The sequence below is a fragment of the Schistocerca nitens genome, chromosome 3 (genome assembly GCF_023898315.1).
Source record: "Schistocerca nitens isolate TAMUIC-IGC-003100 chromosome 3, iqSchNite1.1, whole genome shotgun sequence".
NCBI lineage: Eukaryota > Metazoa > Arthropoda > Insecta > Orthoptera > Acrididae > Schistocerca > Schistocerca nitens.
In genome coordinates this window covers 349,407,456-349,412,678 of record NC_064616.1, presented here as the reverse complement: position 1 = coordinate 349,412,678, position 5,223 = coordinate 349,407,456, and the positions used below count along the sequence as shown (strand labels likewise).

Below are 5,223 nucleotides of genomic sequence, written 5' to 3'. Positions count from 1 at the left end.
GCTTAGTACTGTCAGAAATCCATAGTTTGCTTTCTAAGCATTACATGAAACAAAGACATGTCGTGGCGGTTAGGTTCGCATTTTTTCGTAGTCAAGAGAAGTCCCATCAGTCGTATCCTGCATGGGCGGCTAATCTCAAAGTCTCTATTTTTGTGCGCAAATGAAAGTTTTCAACAAACCTGTGTCAAATCGGTAACGCGTGATGTAATAATTAAATTTATAAATTATACTCTTAAGGAAGTGTTAACAATAGGAACAACCTTTGAAATGTCACATTCAGCAGAAGAGTATTTTGAAAAAAGATGTGTATCGTTTGTAAAACCACTTAAAATATCGAATGCAGCACAGAAATATTTTGATGAAAGTGACTTACCTTTTGTAAAACAGCGTTCTCATGCAAGTCAAAGTAAGTGTGATCAGAACTCATCAAATTCATCTTCGTCATCGGAATTCAAAGCGGCTTCCGCCGTCGGAGGTTCGAGTCCTCCCTCGGGCATGGGTGGATGCGTCGTCCTTAGCGTAAGTTAGTTTAAGTTAGATTAAATAGTGTGTAAGCTTAGGGACCGATGACCTCAGCAGTTTGGTCCCATAAGACCTTACCACAAATTTCCAATTTTTTTCCGGAATTCAAACCCCGACGCCCAGTTATAGACAAAGTCCAAGCAACAAATCCGCAGCGACATTTATTCGACTCGCACTCTTCACGTCGTTCCTCTACTGCGGTATCCAGGGTGCACAGGTTATTTTTCTTAACATGTGCACGTTCAATGCCTGCTTAAGGAAACGCGCTGTGTACAGTGCTGTAAGAGCATGTGTCAAAAGTTGGCAAAGGCCTCACCGTATTGCTCTAACAATGGTACCTCAGTGTAAACACTGTACAGCCATAGCTGAACCCTTCAACAATACGACCTTAAAACTTTTGTCTCCCACTAACAATAACCAGTTAATAAAATTCCTTGTTAATACTGGATCTCGGTTTTCTATCATAAATGAGGAAACATATTCTCACACTGGTTCGCCGCCTTTTCAGGTGACATCACAAAGATTACAGTCCTACAGCAAAGACTGCATAGCTTTGCCAGGTAAATGCACAATAGGGACTTTGTACAAGAAAATTAGTTGTTCGATTACTTTCTTGTGTTGTGCTATCACCTCTGGTACAAAACACTTTTGGGATGAATGCCTTTTCATCTTTTTGTTTTAAAATTGTAATCTGTATCAGCAACAGTACAACTCAATGATCTTGAGTCAGTACGTACGAAATTTACAGATCTATTTTCAGCAGGGGACGTTGCCACGGTACATAGTGCTGACGAGTGACAGTTTCTCTGACACGTGCCGTGTGTTGCCTGTGTGTTGCAGGTTGTGTGATTGACGCAGCGTGCTGCAATCAGCAGAATGTTCCGGTTTTCATATCGGGAACAAGCCAAGATGGTTTTTGTTAACGGCCAAGCAGATGGAAACGGTCGAGAGGCAGCACGGCTATACCAAAACAAGTACCCTCACAGACACCAAGCACATCAGACATTTCAAATCCTTTTTGAGCATTTGTGTGATCATGGGTCCTTTCAGATAGAAACGTGAGGGAGGCAGCGGACTGTGCGTACACCAGATATTGAGGACCGGTTTCTGCAGGATATTGAGACGAACCCTAGAACAAGCTCCAGGATTATATGTATCCTGCATGACAACCGCTACTATCCCTATCACCTGCAATCCCATGGAGGCCACTTTGAACATCTGTTGAGACGTGGATGCGATGTAGCTCTGTACCGTGTTTCGGGACTTAGCTTTTGCATGCACACCGTCCATTTCCAGACACATGGGAATGGGACCTTTTGCCCTCTATTTCCACTCAGGAAACCGTTCCTACAAAAAAATGGCTCTGAGCACTATGGGACTCAACTGCTGTGGTCATCAGTCCCCTAGAACTTAGAACTACTTAAACCTAACTAACCTAAGGACATCACACACATCCATGCCCGAGGCAGGATTCGAACCTGCGACCGTAGCAGACGCACGGTTCCGGACTGCGCGCCTAGAACCAAACCGTTCCTACAGTTTGTCGGTTTTGTTAATGTTCGCCCTGTATATGTCACGTTCAGCTTACGTCTTGCTCGCTACTTTACAGCTATACCAGTGCCAACAGCATTGCGAGATATCCTCAAGACGGAATTAGCTCATCTGGTACAACAAGGCATTCTCACAGCCATTATATCAAGTCAGTGGGCAACAAAGTTGGTATTTCTATTCAAATCAAATGGTTCTCTCCATGTCTGTGATGGTTTTAAAGCATCCATCAATCAGGGATTGGCGCTTATCAAGTTACAGGACCAGAAGTGCTCACGTCACAACTCTCAAATGGCCAGTACTTCTACAAAGTTGATTTATCCTAAGCATATTTGCAATTGCTGCTAAATGAACAGTCACGCCATTTAATGGTTATTAAGATCCTATTTGGATTTTACGGGGCAACGGCCTTGCTCCAGTGGATACACCGGTTCCCATCACATCACCGAAGTTAAGCACTGTCGGGCGTGGGTGGCACTTGGATGGGTGACCCTCCAGGCCGCCATGCGCTGTTGCCATTTCTCGGGGTGCACTCAGCCTCGTGAGGCCAACTAAGGAGCTACTCGACCGAATAGTAGCGGCTCCGGTCAAAGAAAACCATCATAACGACCGGGAGTGCGATGTGCTGACCACACGCCCCTCCTATCCGCATCCTCAGTGAGGATGACACGACGGTCGGATAGTCCGGATGGGCCACTTGTGGCCAGAAGACGGAGAGCTTTTTTTTATTTGGATTTTACAAATGCAACAAGTTCCCATTCAGAGCTGCTAGCATACCAGCAATTTTCCAACATTTTTGGATCAGCCGATTCAAAAGATTCTGAATACATTTTATCTGGAGGATATACTAGTAAGTGTCGATACAAGAGAGCAGCGTCTTGCAGACTTCTGTCTGCTGTTCATGCACTGCAACAAAATGAACTAAAGTGCAGTCTACAAAAGTGTGAATTCTTTCAAGATCATGTGGAATACTTAGGCCACATACTGAGTCGTGTAAAACCTTCAGCCATTTATTTGCTCTGACATCTACCACGTTGTCGCTGTTCATAAATGATTCAGCAGCTTATTAGATCTGACTTCGACACCTCTGTGGGCTGCGAATACATCAACGCTGATAGATTTACGTGACAGCTTAGTAGTTCTCACTTCGACTCCTCCGTGGACTGCAAATACGCCAACGCTAATGGAGCTGCGTGACTGTAGGCTATCTTCATTGTCATTGTGTATCCATTTTTACTGTGCAATTAAGAATGTTTTTTCACTTTAGCAGGAGTAACAATCATGCTTTGTTTCCAAAAACAGTTGATCTATTATTAACAGACATGCTTGAAAATTTTACACAAACATGTGTAAAACAGTATGGATTAGCTCCTATGTTGTACTTTCTAGCACCAGGCTCATCATGGGACGCAGTGTTGAAAATTACAAAACAACTACTTAAATCATTACGTGATTGCGATATGATTTTAACAATCGAAAAGAGAATAATAAGGGTTTTGTGTCTTAGTCTGACTTAAACCACACAGGTCACAGCCGTGAACCAAGTAGCGTGTGGAATCCAAGATCAAAGCTAAGCTGATGGCCGAAAACGCGGAAGAGGGTGAACATTACGACTGCAAGTAACGTAAGCTCCTGTCAGTGCCCATGAACAAAGCCAGAGTTGCATTAAACACAACAAACAAACACGTCTCTGCTGAGGTCATCGGTCCCTATACTTACACACTACTTAAACTAACTTACACTAATTTATGCTATGAACAACACACACACCCATGCCCGAGGGAGCACTCGAACCTCCGACGGGAGGGGCCGCGCAATCAGTGACATGGCGCCTCTAACCGCACGGCCACTCCGAGCGGCTAAACACTTCTTGTTCGAGGTCGTATTACAGGTCCAGAAGATCAGGTATAAGTTGTATTCGAGAACAAGCATACGTTGGCTTCAGTAATGAGGTCCAAGCTACCAATACACTCACCGTGCCGGATATTTCTTTCTTGTAGATCCCAATTGCCATTCCCATGTAACGTGTCTACCACGATTCTTGGAGTCGCGCCAGAAGGAAGTGCATATATGCGCGAGAAACAACAGTGCCGCTACTCTTCGTGTCTGTATCCCAGGCGCTAGAATGGCGCGATATTAGAAAGAGGAATATCTTAGTTTTGTATGCGATATCTTGTGGCGAACAACTAACATTCGAATGACTATGATTACAACAAGGGACGAAATAATTTGATGTAGACTGATTGAAGCAGTTTGTCTTGGTGAAGCCTAAAACGCTTGGCATCGTCTGTGGATTTAAATAGATACAAAATTTAAATGTTTATATGAGTAAGAAACCACAAACTAAATATAAGTGTACACTTGAAGTTTATCTTATAATAACCATAAGGATCTGTCATTAGCCTCTGAGAGAAAACACAAAATATTAACTACTTTAGGTTGTAAAAAAAACCGTGATGTCCATTAAAGAATCTTCAATAGTATCTCTCTCTAGAGATGAGAATTACATGGGTAGATTGTATTCTGGGGTTCACCCTAGTAAAATAGTTTTATGAACATTGATTTTTATGCAAGGCTTAAATAAGAAATGACTGTATTGGCAAAGGCCTTAATTTACAAGTGCACGAATAATAATGTTGGGTAAGGCTGTTAACAACAATAGTAGTAGGGTGAGGGTGGCATAAGGACAATGTTGATATAGAAAAAAAAAACCTCAGAGGACGATAAATCGGTGAACTATGCTCTACAGACGACAAAACTAGCATTTCGTAGGACTAGGATATTCTTGTTTAACATTCGATGGCTTTGTATACTGCAATCACACGGTCATTAAAAAGCTCTGTGGTGCGCTGCTGGGTGCGACTGCACTACTTGCGTGCTTGGCTGATCCATTCCCCGCATCAGGCTGCAGCCGCCTTCCATTACGTTGGGGGCTTGGTCTGCCTCCACTGGACAGTATTCATGACGGCTGCCACAGATGCCTCGCCTCGCATTTCATTACCACACTCGCCTCCTGCTCTGCTCCGACATCTTGAGATGAAAGGGTGGTAAACACCCTGTGCCACGCCCACTCTTAGCTCTCCAGCCGCCGGCAGGGTGACCACCCACACTCGCCTGCCTCCCTGCCCACACTAGGGGCCCCCAGCCCTCCGC

The 5,223-nt window shown here is 44.0% G+C and overlaps 1 pseudogene; it reads left to right on the top strand.

The window, feature by feature from the left end:
* Positions 1-2,470: 2,470 nt before the first annotated feature.
* Positions 2,471-2,588, top strand: LOC126250358 (5S ribosomal RNA; annotated as a pseudogene).
* Positions 2,589-5,223: the final 2,635 nt, after the last annotated feature.